We start from the raw sequence: 20,170 nt of genomic DNA on the forward strand, positions 1-20,170 counted from the left end.
GTGGCCAGATTCTTCACTCATTTCCATTGCAGCCATTTGTTCTTTTATTCAACTTACATTCATCACAGCAGCCACTCTGTGCCAGACAGCATTCTCATCCCTGTGCCATAGATGTGCACAGAGATGAGAATCACCTCTGCTCCCAAAGAGCTCAAAATCAAGTAGGGTTAGTTAGGATTATTCAAATAAACACATAAAAATAAGACCACTCCTTGAAAGGATGATAGGGGGGATGATAGGGAGTACTGACATGGTCTGGCAGTCTGAGAAGTTGTCCCAAGGAAGGGACGGTGGAGTGCAGGTATGGGTGTCGGGTAGGTGGGAGCTCAGCCCCTTCAAGGAGCTCTACAAAGATCAGTGTGGTGTGAAGGTGGAGAGCGAGGGCGAGCCTGGAGGGAGCGTGAGGGCTGGAGTGGTGGGCAATGAATGGCTGGATCTCACAATGAATGGCTGGATCTTACAATGAATGCCTTGTGGGCTGGGCCAAGACCCTCTTTTCCTTCTCCTAAGAGCAAGAAAATCTCAGAAGTGAATAGAGAATGGCATAATCACATTTTCCTTTTGAAGAAATCACTCTGGCTGCCCTCATGAAGGGGGAATCAGAGTGAATTTGAGGTTACCAGTGAAGAAGTTACTACAATTACCAAGTTGAAGAATTAGAGTTACTTTGATAAGAGTTGAAACAGGGAGGCTGAAGATAGGTAGACAGATCCTAGAAATATTTTGCCGGCAGGATTGAGAGAACTTGGTAGCAGATTAACTATGGGGAGTAATGAAGAAGGAGCACAAAAAAAGCCTCTGAGGTTTGGGATTTGTGTCCCCAGAAGAAGGGCGACCAGGAGGATTGAAGCCTTGACAGGCGGATTGAAGCCTTGGCAGGAGGATTGAAGCCTTGACAGTTCCCATTGCTGTGATCTGCCAGAACAGGGCTCCTGGAAGGTAAGGACCATGGCTAGTTCCCTGTCCTGCACCTTGCCCTGCAACTGGTTTACACAGCAGGTGCTAGATCCCTGCAGAGGTAAGGATTCCTTTAAGCCAGTCCTCCTCCAGACAGTCAGGAGAGAACCTGGAAAACAAGTGGAATTGGTCGAAGTAGCGTGAGATAGAAATTCTATTTGAAAATAGTGAGCATGAGGCTTAAATGTCTGTGGGGTTTCTACAACGAGCTTTGCAAAAGTGGCTCATGAGTTTACTAATCAATTTCTCAAGGTGACTTTTGACTGCCACTGCCCTGGCCTGGTTCAACTCCTCCTCTCCCTGTGCCCTTCCCTTCCTCTCTCCTCCAGGATTCTCCCTCCATTCCCTTTTAGAGGTTGCCTTGAAAAGGACCCTCAGAGCTCCTCTCTACTTCAAGGCCAGTGCACATGCTGCCCCCTTGGCTGTGAAACCTCTCCTCTCCAGCACACTACACCTCCATAGCTCTTCTCTCAGTTAACTCCTTTTTGTCTTTGCCTGCCAGTTGTCACCTGCTCAAGTAGCTTCCCTGATCCCTTTATTTGTGTCATTCATTCTCAGAGCATCCTGACTTTTCCAGTGTGGCCTTTTCACAGCAGTCGTTAATTACTTATTCTTATTATTTTCTCTGCCTCTCAGTAGTTTATGATCTCTGGTGCCTAGGACCATGCTGGCATATAGATGTGTGCAATGAATATTGCTTATGTTAGGGAATGAATGAATGGGCCTGGGTTGTGCAGTCTTGGGGTTGATGCAGCCACCAACCAACTTAAATCATCCAATGGTGTTTTAGAAAGAACAGTTTTGCTTTACATCTCCTAAGCATATCTACATTTTATGAGACAAAATAAACCTTAGGCTAAAGGAATACACCTCTTGTAATGGAGAAAATATTTTAAAGATATTAAATGCTTGTGGTTTTCATTCAATGCCTCTATAAACCATGTTCCCTACAGTCATTCCACCACTATTGCTCCAATGAAGGGTGAATGCCACCTTGAGAAGGAATATGATATGGGGTAGGAGAAGCCCAAGCCAGATGTGAAGAGGAGGTAGGAAGCCACTTCCTGGCCTGGCAGCTGGGGAAAAGAAAATGAAGGGCACAAATTTGTAGGGGAAGCAGGCAACCTGCCACAGGTGTTCTGACTGCCCCGCTAGGGAACACATGCCAAGACTGCAGTCTCCACGTGAGCAAGAGCATCACCTGGAATGTCCAGGTGGGGTAAATCTTGGGAGCAAAGTGGAGCAACCACTCTCCAGCAGGCTCCAGGGAGCACTTAGAGTGCACAGTGTGGATGAGAGGTCTCCTCTCTCAGTGTCATAAACACAAGGACTGCAAAGGACAATTTTAACTGGGAGGAGATGCTTCCAACTGAAGAAACTGAGTCATCTTTAATGAACAAGCTTAAAATATCCACTTCTGAACCCATCACCCAACACACATTCCTGCTGGCAAGAGGCGTGTGTAGATGGTAAGATCACTTACAGAAAATAAAGCAGCTATGTTTCCTCTGTGCATCTAAGTAGTAGCATGACTGAAATTGCAAGTTTTCCCCCGACACCCTCTAATGGTGAAAGTGTAGGCCTGGACTACTTACATGACACCTCAGGACATTTGCCTATTGTCCCTATCCCAGCCACCAGATAGTACCCAGCATGCCTTCTCTCCCTTCTCCATATTGTCCTTCTCCTCCTCATCTTCCTCTTTTGTAGTAAACTTGCCCAGCACTGAATGACTACAAAAGTTCAATAACAAACATAAAATCGGGGTGATGAGGCTGAGTTGGACAGCTTACTATCTTCCAGCCCAGCTTCTCGGTTCTAGACTCTTTTATCTGAGATACTGGTCCATAGGAAACACCAGCAACCAAGGGTGTGTGTGTGTGTGTGTGCGCGCGCGCATTCACATGCATATGTGTGTGTGTTGGAGTGGGAAGCTGTCTGCCTTCATCTATGCTTCTTTTTTCCACAGTGGGTTGTCTCAGCCTCACCTGTTCACACACAGACACTGGGGCCTCTGCACCTTTCAACCAGTCCCCCACAAAGGGTCTGTACTCTTGGGCTCTTTATTTTTTTTTTTTATTTTTATTTTTTTTTTGAGACGGAGTCTCGCTCTGTCGCCCAGGCTGGGGTGTAGTGGCCAGATCTCAGCTCACTGCAAGCTCCGCCTCCCGGGTTCACGCCATTCTCCTGCCTCAGCCTCCCAAGTAGCTGGGACTACAGGCGCCCGCCACCTCGCCCGGCTGGTTTTTTGTATTTTTTAGTAGAGACGGGGTTTCACCGTGTTAGCCAGGCTGGTCTCAAACTCCTGACCTGGTGATCCACCCGCCTCAGCCTCCCAAAGTGCTGGGATTACAGGCTTGAGCCACCGCGCCCGGCCTTGGGCTCTTTAAATAAGCATGCTAACACCATTGTTCTCTTGTGGCCACCCTAGCCCACAAACCCTGCTGCTAAGTGAACACCCTATCGTTCCGTCCTGGATCATCCTCCAGCTCACCAATTACTTTCTACTCCTTCTAGGAGTTAAATAATCCTGTCATGACTTGACCCTTTTGAAAATGTCTGATGCTTGTATCATAAAACAATGGCAAGGCACTTTAATGGAATCTTTTTTTAAGTGCATACTGACATCTGATACAGAATAAATAATGCTTAGCACTTGCAGAGAACTTTTCATCTTCAAAGCACTTTGCTACCATTAAAGGCCACATTTGCTGAAGATAGAGTCACTTTCCTTTGTGTCACACTGAATTGCATCAGACTGAATTTGAGGGGACAAGGAGCAAGGGGCTTGCTTGGAGTGCTGAGTTGTGCTTGAAAACAATCTAAAAATAAGCACTGAATAGCTCTCAGAATAATTGTCATTTTCATTCTAATTCCCCCCGACTACGTTCATTTTATTTCTTGTTTGGACAGGATCGGCTAGCTTACACTGCAGAAACAAACACTCCCACAGCCTCAGGAACTAACGATGTCAGAAGTTGATTTCTGACTCATGCTACATGTCCAGTGGGCCAACTGGGACTCTGTTCCAGGTCTCCCCTGCACAGGGGATCCAGGCTGAATAAGTAGCCACCATTTGGAACAATGACAAATGGTGTAAGAGAGAGAAGTGAATGATTCACTTACTGATTCTTAAAGCTTCTGCCTGGAATTCTTATATGTCACTTCTGCTCACACTTCATTAGCTGAAGCAAGTCACATGGCCACACCTACCAGCAGCCTGGAACCCATCACAGCCTTCCTAAATATCTCCAGACTACCACTACTTTTCTCTCCCTCCATTTCCACCACCAGCAGCTTCTCTCCTTGACTAGATTTCTGCAGAAGCTCTCGTCTGATTTCCCTAAACTCACTCTTGTTTCTTTCTCCCATCTGCCCTCCATCCTCCAAGACGAGTGAATTTTTCAGTTTGCAAATCTTATTTCATTGCAAAATGAAACCGACTCACCTCAAGTCAACCCCTTTCATTGACTTTCTGTTACTCTTAAAACTCACACCCGGCCGGGTGCGGTGGTTCATGCCTGTAATCCCAGCACATTGGGAGGCCGAGGAGGGTGGATCCCCTGAGGCCAGGAGTTTGAGACCAGTCTGGCCAACACGGTGAAACCCCATCTCTAGTAAAAATACAAAAAATTAGCTGGACATGGTGGCAGGTGCCTGTAATCCCAGCTACTCAGGAGGCTGAGGCAGGAGAATTGCTTGAGCCAGGGAGGTGGAGGCTGCAGTGAGCCAAGATTGTGCCACTGTACTCCAGCCGAGGCAATAAGAACAAAACTCCATCTCAAGATACAAAAAAACAAACTCAGACCCAAGTCCTTCCTGCAGTCTACAGTGTTCACCATGGCTGGACCCTGGGACCCCTCTGCCAACCACATCTCAGGCCATGAATCCCATCAATCTCCTGTAAGTCCTGAACCAGAGGGCCTTCCTCTCTACCTGTACAGCTCCCCACTCCCGACACCCTTCCTCCAAGGTAAAATCTGATCATCCTTCAGCTCCTAGTCAGTCACACCTTCTTCAGAGAAGTCTCTCTGATAGCCCTTGGCAAGCCCAACATGAGTCTCTCTTGCATGATTCTCACTGCAGTGAAAACTGTATAGCATTTGTTTGTGTTATTAATGGAGGACGGAGACCTTGTTTTGTTTTTGTTCAGCTGTGTACTCCCATGGCCTAATCTCATAATGCTGGCACTCGGTAAATATTGATTGATCAAATGAATGAATGAATGTATGAATGAATGAATGAATTTCAAGTCTTTCCTCCCGTTCTGTCTACCCAAATATTCAGCTTAACTTACGCTAATTCAGGTCAAAGTCCAAGTCTTCTGTGTGTAACTTTCTTGTGACGTTTTTCACATGCTTCCTTATTCAACAATCATTGCAAGTCTGTCTTTCCTTCTCCTGCAGTGCCTAATACCTGCTGAGCCTTGGTTGCCATACACACTTAGAACATGGTTGCCAAATTGACCTGCAGTGGCTGGACTTGATGCAGAAAGACCCTTGCAAGGCATCCCTGTTGTACCCTGCGGGGTCTGGCTCTGCCCATCTCCCTGATTGCACTGTCGTCTCTACCTTATTTATCCCTCTCTACTCATGACAGCCTTCTTGCTCTTCCAACACAGGCTATTCCAACCTCAGGCCATCTGCACTGGCTGTTTCCTCTGCCTGGAAGGCTCTTCCTCCAGGTCTTGGCAGGATTTTCTCCCCTCCTAATTCAGGTAACTGCTCAAATGTTACCTCTTCAGACAGGTCTTCTTTATTGAAGTAGTACCCCTAGCCTTTCTCTCTATTTCCTCACCCTGCTTTAAAAGATTGTTTATTATGGTTTTTTATCAAGGCATTCTATATATTTATTTGTTTATTTTCCGACCTTTCACTGGGAAGCATATTCCATAAGAGTAAGAGCTGTCTTATCACAATCCCCACAGCCTCTGGTGGATGCCTACCACAGAGAGGTTCAATGAACACCAGTTATTGTTTATGGTTTCAATGAATTGGCTAGTTTTGTCACTGAAGGAAATAATCAAGAGATTTAACTTGATTGGTGTTTTAGTCATATTATAATAGATATTTTGTCATTCCCATAAAAATGGGAGGAACTGTCTTCCAAAATCCAATTTAGTTGCTCTCTATTTCACTCTCCCTCTGTCTCTGTCTTTCTCAACCAATCAAAGTCATATGCATACATACACATACAGCACATACTTACAACAACTTTATTAGATCATTAGTTGAAGGAATGGAAAGTTGATAATCTTTGATTTTGTTCTTCATGTGTTGTAGATTTCAAATAAATTAAGCTAGTTCTAAGAAAACAAAGTCCGAATTTTGCAATTTTCTGAGAATTATTGGAACCATGTCTTCAACACGAGATATTAGTCTATAAATATTTTCAGTGCTTAGTGTACTAATTACATTTTGGTGCTGATTCACACTTAAATGCTTTCATATTTTACCCACATGCTTGTTGAAGTGTACATATTTTTTTTTCCCAGAAAAGCACATAAAATACAAATCTTTCTACTTCAAAGCAGCAGCAGAGGAGTTAGAGTTCTAAATATTCTCTGATTTAGAATGGTGTTCCACTAGCATGAAACCAACATTTCATCAAAGTGGTTTGCTTCAATCAGGATTGTACCGGTGAGATATAAATTATAAATCATATCTTCTGTTTTACATGGGAAATGGGAGCTCTGAGGTGGATCGTGCTTGAACAGATGGGCTTGAGGTAGTTTCATGTCTTCTGCTGCTTATGTTTTGCTTCTAAAGTCATTTTCAAAGATTCCATCATTAACTTCAGAGACACCAGGCAAGGAACCTGCAGCAACTAAATATGGGTTTTGACAAAGATTCTAGCAGCTAGACAAGGCAGGGTGACCTGAGGTGACTGGAGAAGCACAAACAAGCAGCCTAGAGGGGTGGGCGGGAGAGAAGGGAGCTGGGAGAAGAGCTAGGACAAAGCAGGAACATATGCCCCCTCCCTCCTTCTCAGTTCCTTTCCCTCAGACAGGGAACGAAGGGAAAAGAATGTGGAATGGAGTAGCAGAAGTCCTGGCTTTTAGGTCTAACTCCATCTGCAACCCATGGTTAATCCTGAGGTTCTGTTTCTCACCTGGAATGCAAGGAGATTGGACCAGGTCTGCACTGATATGCTGCAATTCTGCTGTGTGAGTTGTTAAATATGGAAATCCTGGTTGGAAAAAACCCTCCTATATCATTTTCCAGAGCTCCTGTAACAACCACAGTCTGGGGGATTTAAAACAATAGAAATGTATTTGTACTTGTCAGTTCTCATGCTGCTATAAGAAATACCCCAGACTGGATAATTTATAAAGGAAAGAGGTTTAATTGATTCACAGTTCCACGTGGCTGGGGAGGCCTCACAATTGTGGATGAAGATGAAGGAAGAGCAAAGGGACGTCTCACATGGTGGCCGACAAGAGAGAATGAGATCAAAGTGAAAGGGGAAACCGCTTATAAAATCATCAGATCTCATGAGACTTATTTACTACCACAAGAACAGTAGGGGGAAAACCAGCCCCATGATTCAATTATCTCCCACCAGGTCCCTCCCACAACATGTGGGGATTATGGGAGCTACAATTCAAGATGAGATTTGGGTGGGAACACAGCCAAACCATATCAATATTCTCTCGCTGCTCTGGAAGCTAGAAGTCCAAACTCAAGGTATCAGCAGTTGACACCTTGCTCCCTATGCAGGCTTTGGGAGGAGAATCCTTCCTTGTCTCTTGCAGCTTCTGGTGGCCCTGGTGTTTCTCGGCTTGCAGCAGCATCTCTCCAACTTCTGCCTCTGCTTTTCCACAGCCTTCTTGTCTGTGGTTCTCTCTACACCTTCTCTTTAGGCCCACCCAATATCCAGGATGATTGCATCTTGAGGTCCTTAACTGATTACATCTGCAAAGACTCTTTTTCTAAATATGGGCACCTTTCTGAGGTTGTACGTAGATATGAACGCTGTTGTGGGGTGGAGGGGACACACTATTCCACCCACCATATCCTCTGAGTGCCTCTGCTGCCCTAGCTTTCTTATGACCTCCCTTGGGACTCCTTGAAACTCTTCTAGATCCAGCAACTAATGTGTTAATGCTTGGCACAGTAGGGTGCCCTGGGGCAAAGCCCCAGGCCTCTATGCAGGACTAGAAGATCCAAGGGCCTTGTCTACTTGGGCATTCTGACCCATACAAGGAGTGAGCATGGGTGAGCTCAGTGAGGACTGCAGAGACTTCAGAGTTAGGTAGAGGGAAGACAGTGATTGGGGAGCATATTCTAGGGAAATTGGGGCCCTGTGTGATAGTGGTGGTGGTGATGGTAGTGGGGTGTGTGTGTGTTATGTGTGTGCTTGCATGAGTGCACATAGCTGCGATGGGGACATGTGCCAAGAATAACCTCTGATTGGCAAAACTAGATGTCCTGGTGATGTGGCTGGGCGAAGTGTGTTTCCTACACCTCAACCATTCCTCATGTTATTCCTTTGTCTGCAATGCTCTTCTTCCTCCTTTTCTTGGGCTACGCTTCCATGTTTCAAGGTTTTCTGGAATTTTGTTCAAACCTGTTGTGCCGAGGATCCATTTCCCATCCTTCCCCTGCAGGAGAGGGAGGAGGCTGCAACCTACACACTGCATTTCCCAGAGCTGGGTCAGCCGGCCTCCGGCTGCATTCAACCAAGGGGAAGCACTTCTGAGACCTGGAGGGTGAGAGGAAGAGAGAAGCCAGTGTGTTTCCCACTTTCCCTTGGCGTCTGGTGGAATCCGCAGCAGCAGCTGTTTTCTCTGTGGCTCCAGTTCCCACCGGATAGACCTGCCATTAGTCCTTTATTCTCTGCTGTCCCCTGGTCCTCAGCTCCCATGTCTACCCCCTCCTTTATCTCTGCAGCTCAAGGGTGCAGCGTATCTTGCTATAGTTGCCATCTTGGCTGCCTCACAATCCCATGTTTGGCTTATGTCCTCTATCATTGGTAGCCAATTCCCTGTATTTAATTCCTTCTGTTTTAAATACTCAAACTATTTGACTGACGCTCCTTTGTTGTATCACCAGTCACTGTATTGGCATTCACCCATTTACTTCTGTGCTTCCCTAATGAGACTATGAACTTGTAGAGGGCAGGACCTCTGTCTTACCAATTTTTGATACCTCTCCCCCTACCAGAGGCTTCCTGTCCCGTCTGTCCTGTCCAGGGCCTTGTACATAGGAGACTTATATCAAATGTCTGTTGGTTGAATGAATACATGACAGACAAAATTGGCTTTTCAGGAGCTTGTAAACTGACAGGTATATTGTCTTATATTTCCTTGACATAACTTACAGGAATCTGTTCTTTTACTACATAGCACTTATCACAATGTGTAATTGTATAGCTATATGCATGCTTTTTTTGATTAATGCAAGTCTTTTCTCTCCAACTACAAGGAGCAAAGTGTGGAGCAGTTTGCTTAGGTCTGCATTACCCCAGCACGGTGCTTAGCACACAGAAAGTGATTGTGAGATCCATGTTAAATGGAGAACCCAGGTAGACCTTTAGGAGCCAACAGGTGAAAGCAACCCAAGAGTCCATCAACAGATGAACAGATGAACATCATGTGGTTTAGATATACAATGGGATGCTTCTAGGCCTTAAAAGGAAGGAAATTCTAATACATCCTGCAACATGAATGAATCTTGAGGACATTAGGAAAGTGTAAATCCAAATCACAGTATCACCTCACACATATTAGGAGGGCTATTATCAAAAAAAAGATAGTGTTGGGAAGGATGTGGAGGAATTAGAACCCTTGTGGACTGCAGGTGGGAATGTGAAACCATGCAGCTGCTGTGGAAAACACTATGGCATTTCCTCAAAAATTTAAACAGAATTACCATATGATCCAGCAATTCCGCTTCTGGGTATATACCTCAAAGAACTGAAAGCAGAAACCCAAGCAGATATTTGTAGAACAGTGTTCATAGCAGCATTATTCACAATAACCAAAACGTGGAAACAACCCAAATATCTGTTGATGAATGAATGGATAAACAAAGTATGATATCTACATAGAAGGAAACATTATTCAGCCTTAAAAAAGAATGAAGTTCTGTTACATGCTGTGACACAACTGAACCTGGAGGACATAATGCTAAGTGAAATAAACCAGATGCGAAAGAAGAAATAATGCACAATTCCACTTATACAGCTTCCTAGAGTGGTCAAATTCATGGAGATAAGAAGTTCCTGGGTGCGGTGACTCACGTCTGTAATCCCAGCACTTTGGGAGGCTGAGGCGGGCAGATCACTTGAGGTCAGGAGTTCGAAACCAGCCTGGTCAAAAAGGTGAAACCCTGTCTCTATTAAAAACACAAAAATTAGCCGGGCGTAGTGGCAGGCGACTGTAGTCCCAGCTGCTTGGGAAGCTGAGGCAGGAGAATTGCTCAAACCCAGGAGGCGGAAGCTGCAGTGAGCTGAGATTGTACCACTGCACTCCAGCCTGGGCAGCAGAGTGAAACTTCGTCTTAAAGAAAAAAAAAAAAAAGAAATAGAATGGTGGTTGCCAGGGAATGAGGGGAGGGGAAAATAGTGAATTATTATTTAATAGGTACAGTTTCAGTTTAAGAAGATTAAAAAAGTTCTGGAGATATATGGTGGTAATGGTTGTCCAGCATTATGCATGTACTTAAAACCACTAGATTTATGCTTAAAAATGGTTACAATGATAACGTTTATGTTATATATAATTTGTCACCAAGGAAAAAAAGTGAAGACTAGAATACAATGCTCTAGATTTGCAGACTTCCAGAATGTATCATTGAAGGCACATGGGCTTTTTGAAAAACCAGATTTTGATTGACTAGCTAAAAATCATCATGTTGATTGGTTTTGCTTCAAATCAAAACCAATTAAATTCAAGAGTCAGAAACACCAGGCAGACACTGCTTCCTCGAGACCCCTCAAGACCCTCCTTATTATGACGTGGGTGGATGAAACAGCCCTGAGTTCTGGCCTGCATGCCGAGCCGACATCTTACAGCCCCGCATGCCACTTGGACACAATCAATATTGTCAGTGTTTGTGCAAGCAGCTCTTAATACCAGAAGCCGAGGAGGCAGGTGGATAATTTTGCAGTGAGGGAGGAGGAAAGCAGGCCGACCAGGTATCTGTTACTCAGAGAGAGATGAAAGAGGAATCAGCAGGCCTTTTTCTAAGCTGAAAACAGCCTGCATAAGCTGATCATGGGTGGCTAGCTGGGCAGCAGGAATTTCTTCCATTATGGTTGACCAGGCCGGGAAATCTCTGGGCTGCTTGTGTTAATAGATTGTTAATGACTGATGTAGGGGGTGCCTTTTATGCCACCAAAGGAAAGGCAGAAACAGGGCCCTGACTTTGGAGTGGATGACTACACCAGCACTTGTTCCCTTGCAAAGACAGAATTTTAAAACATTTATGGTAGCTGAGCTTGAGCCAGGCTGCAAACAGCTCATGGAGGAATGAAACGATCTTGTCTGGTGTTCGCCTTCCTTTGTTCTTTCACTCAGGCATTAAAAATACAGCAGCCTAAAAGGAGAAAATAAATTTCAAAGATCCTCCTAGATGTCAGGTGCAAAGAGGAGGTAAGATGTGGGGTGAGTTTGCTAAACAGATAAAGCAAGTGGGTAGGAGATGCGCAGTAGATTCTTTGGAGACAAGGACTTAACTCTGTCTTGGCTCCTCAAAGTCTCCTTGGAGAATTTCTCATACATGGGCCTGGTGCACCTGCTGCCCTGTTGCCTGGGTTAGGGGCTTTTGCAGAACATTTCAGAGAAATGCTGAGTTTTTCTTAAAAAACAGTTTTTCTCTGTGTTCTCGACACAGCTAAGCTGATTGTTTTAGAAAGTGACATGGCTTGAATACTTAAAAACAATAAACATATTTATTTATACATCCTATAAATACAGAAAAGCATATAAAGCATAAATGTGCACTTTTCTACGTTATGTTCTTATAGGTATATGTTTGCCAATTGAGTGCTCCATTTGCATCAATAAACCTAATACTGGGTTGAGTATGTTGTGTTCCAAGGACCAAAATTATTTCTTTGGAACTCTCTTTCCATTGCAGATCAGATTCTCACATACTTTGATAATGGCTAGTAACTACAATGACTGTAGACTTTATCTTTTAAATGATAGGATTTGAGAGTATCTGTGTAAACCTCTTTTGAGATGTAAAATACCTTTGAGAGTAAAAATGTACAACGGCCATAAACTGGAATTGTCCCAGAAAGCTGGGATGTATGTTCACCCTACCAATAACAAATAACAGTAGACATTGATCAAGCATCGAATGTTCTTGATTCTCCGTTTGCCACTGTCCCAACCTATCCACTCTGTGCCCCATTCTTCCTGCTCTGTGCTCTAGGAGGTGAACTCCTGTGGACTGCACCTCTGGCTCCCTTGCCCTTGGATTCAGCCAATGGGAGGCCTAGCACCTCTTTATGCACACCATCTCATGGAGTTCTTACAACAGTCCATGAAGCAGTTACTATTGTTATCCTCATTTTGTAGATAAGGCAACTGAGGTACAGGAAGGTTAAGTCGTTCTCTAAGATGCACAGCTAGACAGTAGTGGAATAAGATCTTACAGGAGTGACTGGAATCTGGGGATATTGAGGTGAGTCTAGCTCAAAACCACTCTCAACCTAATGACTTGGGAGCCTCTGACCACATCCCAGGGTAACCAGGTATCTTTAGCTGTTCTGTGCGAGCACTGAGGCTCAGGGAAGAAACTCATAAGCATAAGACTCAAGTGAGCTTTCTTCAGGCAAATAAGGCACAGACTGTTTATATCTTTCTCTTTTTTTATGAGTTGTTGCCTTAATATTGTAGACCAATATGGTTCCCAGACCTGATGCATCAGCGTTGCCTGGGAACTTATTAAAAATGAAAAATCCTGGGCCCTACCCCAGACCTACTAAATCATATTCTCTGTGATGGGGCCCAGCAATCTGTGTTTTAACAGAGATTAACCAAGCCCTCCAAGGGAACTGATGCTCTGGCTCTTGGGCTCTTGTGGCTTCTGTGCTGAAGCCTGGCACTATCTGGCTGGAGCTCTTTGGGATTTCCCAAAGTCTTCCTTTGTCTCAATGGGATTGAGAACAGAAGAGAAGATGACATGAAAACCCCAGCTCCCCTTCCTCCCTGACTCCCCTGTGGGCCTCGTCTCTATTTGTGCAGCTGTTATAATCATTGAAACAGTTGTTCATGAATATTTCAGGGCTGCTGACAAATCCTGAGCCTGATTAACAGGGTACAGAAACAGGAACCCCAGAATTGACTGACAGTACAACCTCTTGCTAATCCTGATGGGGCCTCCAGATCAGGAAGAAGGAGGCCTTGGTAAACATGGAGCCCATATCTGATGGAGGAAGAGTCTATGCCTAACTTTCTCCATGCTGAGAAGCTTCTCTAGGAGGAGTTATGGAAACATTATTAACATTGCACTATATGTGAGGTTCTGTTACTTTGTAATAAGCAGCAGAAACTACATTAAGAGAGAAACAAAAGAAGTTTATTAGAGGGTGTATTAATTTGAGTTCAATCAGATAAATAGAACCAGCAGAAGATATATGTTAATAGGTTTATGGCAAGGAATTGGCTTACGTAATGTGGAGCTAGCTGGGCAAGTCCTTAATCTGTAGGACAGGCTTTCTGGAAGGGCAGGTTGGAAGTCTCGGGCATGGGCTGAACTGCTGTCCACAGGTAGAATTTCTTCTTCTGGTCTTTCACCTGATTAAGTCAGGCCCAGTCAGATCATTCAGGATCATCACCCTTACTTAAAGTCAACTGATTAGGAGCTTTAATCACATCTACGAAATACCTTCATAGTAACAACTAGATTAGTGCTTGATTAAATAACTAGGGACTATGGTCAAGCCAAGTTGACACATAAAACTGACCATCACAGAGGGACATGGAGTGGTTCCAAAAATATAGAAAAAGCCACACTGGGAGAATCAAGGACTATTCTGGAAGGCCAATTAGCAAGAGCACTTGGAATGCTCCTTCTGGGAACCATATTTAGGGAGAATTATTGCAACCAATTTTGACCTCAAGTCACTTCTGCTCAGAGTTACAGTTCCTGAGTCTATATGATACCTTCAATTCAGTCACCAAAAACAACAGTATCCTTCACTCTTCTCCATTTCATATATGTATTTCCCCCCTCACAGTGAGAACACTGTGTCCCATCACAACTGATGTATTTATTCATTTGCCCTATCCTACAATATATGCAAAATAGTTTCAGAGTTAGTACATCAATATTCCTATTAACAAAAACTACTCTCAGTAAAGTTCAGGATTTCTTTTTATGCTTTTTGTTCTTAGACTGTATCCCACTATAAGTGGATAGTCAGAATATTGTGTTCAAAAGTTGCTAGAGTTACTTATTTTGTGGGTGTATGGTTATATTATAATTGTGATATACACTTCAATTCATTCTTTTCCATTTGTGTTTGGTGTTAGGGTTTACTTTCTGTATTCTTTTAAATTTACTGTTGTTCTTTTAAAATATTTACAAAATTCAAATATCTAAACCCTATTTAAGAGGAAACAAGCAGTGAAGTTTCCTTCCAATCCCTTTCCCCTTTTCCTTTTTCCTATCTACCCATTATAGGAAATTATTTTCATTCATTTTTGTTTGATCTTTCCTGGGTTTCATTTTATAAAAATAAGTAAATACTATATATACTCTTACTTGCCCTTCTTTCTTACACAAATGGTAGCATATTATATACATGTTTAATATTTTTTTGGTAGAGACAGGGTCTCATTATGTTGACCAGGCTGGTCTCCAGCTCCTAGCCTCAGGGGATTCTCCCACCTCAGCCTCCCAAAGTGCTGGGATTACAGGCATGAGCCACCACACCCAGCCTTAAAATTTTTAATTGTGGTTAAAAAAAAAGAATACATATTATGAAACTTAGCATCATAACCATTTTTAAGTATATAGTTTAGTAGTGTTAAGTATATCCACATTGCCGTGCAACAGATCTTTAGAACTTTTTCATCTTGCAACCCAAAAACTCTATATCCATTTAAAAACTTTACATTTCCCCTCTTCTCCCAGCCCATGGAAACCACCACACTACTTATTGTTTCTCTGACTTTGACCACTTTAGATAGTGGAATCATACAGTATTTCTCTTTTTTTGATCAGTTTATTTCGCTTCTCATCATGTCCTCAAGGTCACATATATATTTGTTTGTATTGTACTTTGTTACTTAAAAATAGTTTGTGGAAGTCACTCCATATTGGTTAAGCAAGATCTCTCTCATTTTCTTTTGTGGTTGTATAGTACTCTGCTGTATGGTTACGTAATAATTTATTCAACTAGTCCTCTGTGGATAGGCATTTAGGTCGTTTTCAATATTTTACCATAACAAAAATGTTATAGCAAAGAACCTCATGCACATGTTATTTATATTTGTAAAGATTTATTTCCTGGGTAGATTTCTAGAAAAGGGATGGCTGTGTCCAAGGGTAGAGGTATAAGCAGTCTTGTTAAATGTTGCCAAATCCCCCTCCCTAGGAGGCATGCTGTCTTCCATTCCCTCCAGCAATCTAGGAAAGCCCCTGTAGCATCTCCAACAAAGTATGTCCATAAGCTTTTGAATTTTTGCTTAAGTGATAAGTGAGCTATGATGTCTAGGTCTAATTTGTGTGTCTGTTACTATGAGTTCAACTGAACATCTTGTTATGTGTTTAAGGACTATTTGCATATCTTTTTGTTGCGAATGATGAAATGGATTTCCCCATTTTGAGATTTTTATCTTTGTCTGTCTTTCAGAGACCACACTTTTGACAACTATACTTGTTATAAGTAGAAAATAACATAAAGAAGTTCGATGTTTAAAGTCATTGTTAACTTTTTTTGTACAGTATCCAATACTTTTCTTCCTAAAACCATCAGAATCTTTCTTTTGGGGAATGTACCATTGTGTGGAAGCTCAACAGTCCAAATCCACCTTTTCACTCTCTATCTGGGCCATGATAGTGGTGAGTACAATTAAACCTAGGCAGTCAGGCACAGCTCTCAGACTCTGAATCTTGAGCATGAGGTTCTAGGACACAAGAAAATCAGTTGTCACAAGTAGTGATGGTGTCAAGTTCTTCCATCAGCTGTGCCAGGAAGCTCTGGGAAGGTCTTGCAGTGCAACTCTCCTGGAACTGCTGGGTACCTGCTGGTTCCCAGTCTGCTCTTTCTGGCTCTGGTTGAGGCTCTCAGTCCCAGCAACTTTCCAGGTAACTAACAGCTTCTGTTTACTCTCTGCAGAGTCAGTTTCTGTTGCTTACTCTTTGTGATGATTAATTTCATGTGCCAACTTGACTGGGCTAAGAAATGCCCAGATAGCTGGCAAAATATTATTCTTGGGAGTGCCTGTGAGGGTGTTTCCAGAAGGGATTAGCATTTGAATTATAGACTGAGTAAAGAAGAGCTGTCCTCACCAATGTGCGTGGGAATCATTCAATCTGTTGAGGGCCCGAATAGAACCAAAAGGCAGAGGAAGGTGGATTTGCTCTCTGCTTGAGCTGGAACATCCATCTTCTCCTGCTCCTGGACTTTGGCACTCCCGGTTCTTAGTCCTTCAGGCTTGGACTGGAACTTACGCTGCTGGCTCTCCTGGGTCTTGGGACTTTGGGTTTGAGCTGGAACTACACCATTAGCTTTCATCTTTCGGAAAGTAGATAATGGGACTTCTCAGCTTTTGTAGTTATGTTTGCCAATCCCTCATAATAAATCTTTTCTATGTCTATATATATCCATGTGGTTCTGTTTCTCTGGAGAATCCTGACTAATACACTCTCAGTCATCCCAATTCATTTTTTCATTTGACAATAATTTTTGAGCTCCTACTAAGGCACTGTTGTGGATGCGAGAAATATAGCTATGAAAAACAGAAAAATCCCTGCCTTCCTGGAGCTTGTGGTTTAGTAGGGAAGAGAGACAATACAGAAGATAAGTAAGGAAGAGATATGGAACACTGAAAGTGATAAGGGCTTTGGAGAAAAATGAAGTAGAGAAAAGGGACAGGAAGTGGGTTGAGTGGGTAGCAATTTTAAAGAAGGTAGTTGGGGAAGGGCACACTGAGAAGTTGACTGTTGAGTGAAGATTTGAAGGAGATGAGGACTCAAGTCATACAGATAACTGGGAGTAAAAGCTTCAGACTGGGCACAGTGGCTCACAACTGTAATCTCAGCACGTAGGGAGGCCAAGGTGGGAGGATTGCTTGAGGTAAGAAGTTCAAGACCAGCCTGGTGAACATACTGGGACCTCATCTCCAAAAAAAAAAAAAAAAAAAAAAAAGAAAGAAAGAAAGAAAGAAAGAAAGAAAGAAAGAAAGAAAGAAAGAAAGAAAGAAAAAAATACATATATATAATTAGCCAGGCATGGTAGCACATGCCTGTAGTCCTAGATACCCAAGAGGCTGAGGCTGGAGGATCACTTGAGCCCATGAGTTATGATTGTACCACTGCACTCCAGCTTGGGCAACAGAGGGAGACCCTGTCTCAAAAACAAAAAACAAGCAAAAAAAAAAAAAAAAAAAGGTTCCAGGCAGAGGGACAGAAGGGGCACTGGCATTGTAGTAAACATGTACCTGGTATGTCTGAAGACATCCATGGGCTTAGAAGTGAGCAAACATGGGGAAGGTCATAGATGAGGGCCAAGAAGTAAGGGTGGAGTAGGACCCAACTGTACAGGGTCCTAGAGACCATTGTAAAGATCTGGGATTTTTCTCTGAGGGACATGGGAACCACGGAAGATTCCTGAGCAGAGGAGTGGCATGACAAGACTTATTTAACAGAACCTCTCTTGCTCCTGAGTCCAGAATACATTATAGGATGCGAGGTAGGATGGACAATGAGGAAAAATAAGTGATGCAATAATCACAGAAATGATGATGCTTTAGATCCCAGGTGATACTAGGGAGTAGCTGCGATGAAAAGATATTTTAAAAGTTTCTCCATGTCCCCCCTATGACAGCATTATTTTAACTCACTGTGGTCTATGTGCTATACTTGCAGAACCCCTGTATTATGCAATAAAGGTTTATGTTTCATGCCACAGACTAGAAACGCTACTGAGTTCAAAGGAGAGGTGATTGCTGAGGGTGGGTTGGCTCAGATTGTCTTATTTGTCCTCATAGCAACAGCAGAATGGAAATATCATTTTAACGGTGCAGAAGAGCAAATGGAGATTTTGGCTCTAGTGGGGGAATCAGACAAAAAATTAAAAAAGTAAATCAATGAGAAAATGACTATACATAGGATACAAGGAAGAAGAAAATGAGACTGAGATAGGAATTGGAAGAATGGGAAAAATCTAAGAATTTCTCTATTCTAAGGGAAGAAAAAGAGCCAGCTATGAAAAGAATAAAACAGGGGAGGTGTGTCAGGCAGTGGGAACAGCATGTACCAAGGCCCTGAGGCAGGAGTATGGATGCTATGCTAGAAGAACCGCTGGAAGGAGTTTGGATTTTACTCTAACCAGCTCCCTCTGTTCCTCGCCTATTTCACATGCATATACATGTGCTGTGTTTAGCTCCAGTTCAGCTGTTTTGTTCTTTGGGGTAGAATGTGGAGCCATTTCTTAATTGCTCTATATTTAGCTTTGTTTAAAAATCTATAATTTAAAAACCACCAAGGGCTGGGTTGGTAATTCAGCTTCCATGGTCCATTTAATCTTTGGCCTTCACTGCTGAGCCAGCCCACCAAGGTGACAGCCTGTGCCAGTCATGATGGAAGTGTTTGTTAGCAGAACATCTGCTCCCCTAAAGTTGGCCTGGGTCCAGTTGCCGAACCCCAGAGCTAATCCCAGGGCCCCTTGATTTAGTTTCCTACAAAGAAAGGCTGGAGAACAGAACAGCTGGGGTATGGTGGAAGGGAGGTGGCGAATGGCATCTTGAGTCCTGTGTCAACTCAAGTCTATGCTGTGCTATTTACATGCTTTATCACTTCCTCTCTCTGGACCTCAGTTTCCTCACTTGTCCAGTGGATTGGATCACATCAGGTCCTAGATTTAGGGGACATTTTTATTCATTGTGAATAGAACTGTGTATTAGCACAAGCACTTGTGGAGTCATTTGACAATATCTATCACAATTTAAATGACACTCATTGATCCAGCAGTTCCACCTTTAATAATTTTTCTTCCAGATATACCAACACAATTGTACAGATAAGCAGGCATGAAGAATTCTTATTAGCACTCTTTGTGGTTGCAAAGTATTGGAAACAACCTAAATGTTCATCAGTAGAAAATTGGTTACATAAATTATGGCGCATCCACACAAAGGAATACTATGCAGCCTTTGGAAAGAATAAGACAGATCTCTATGTATGGATAAGGTATGATGCCTGAAATATATTATGTAAAATGCAAAATATTGTGTGCATTCATGTATTTTAAAAAGGTGATGATGTAATATGCATACATATGCATATTGTATCTCTAGAAAGAGACACAGGAAACAGAGAACAGAGATTGTCCTGGGAGAGTGCAGGTCAGGGTGAGAGGGCACCTTCTTTTTCACTATTTATTTCTTTTATACTATTTGTAGTTCTTTCTGCACACATCAGTTTCATAGCCAAAAATTAAATAGATTTTCTTAAATGTTCTAACTGCCTGTGGAATAAGATAGGTAACATAAGGGACTTTGTACTTTATACTCAGGTAATGCACTGAGTATAGAGTCACAGGGAGTCATGGGGACTTTGGTGAGTTGGAGTGCTCGAGTTCACTCAGCAGGACAGCTGTCACTCAATCCTACTTAACTGTGACCACGGAGCAAGGGGCCAAGGTGGCCAGAGCTGACTTCTCCAGAGAAAGAGAAATTCATATTTTAATACAAATTTTTCTGATGCTTAAGTGTTGGTAACAACACTTATAAACAAAACACTCTGTAGGTCACGAAAGTCCGGAGTCAGTGTTTGCTCCTGGTACACAGTTTGTAGCTGCTGAGTTTTACTTTTCCTTTCAGCTTTAATGATCCTTTCCTGGGAAACATACAAATATTACAGGCAATTTTGCACAGGCACGAGGGGTCTTTTTCAGATCGATATGGGTTGGAACGGATGACTCTGCCAATGGTGACCGTGGCCAGTGAGGCAAAGTGATGACTCCACACCAACTGCCATGGTGAGTAGAAAAAGCTCTGGTCTTGCATAGGCATGTGATGCCTGGCCTG

This window comes from Papio anubis, chromosome 18 (genome assembly GCF_008728515.1).
Source record: "Papio anubis isolate 15944 chromosome 18, Panubis1.0, whole genome shotgun sequence".
Classification (NCBI taxonomy): Eukaryota; Metazoa; Chordata; class Mammalia; order Primates; family Cercopithecidae; genus Papio; species Papio anubis.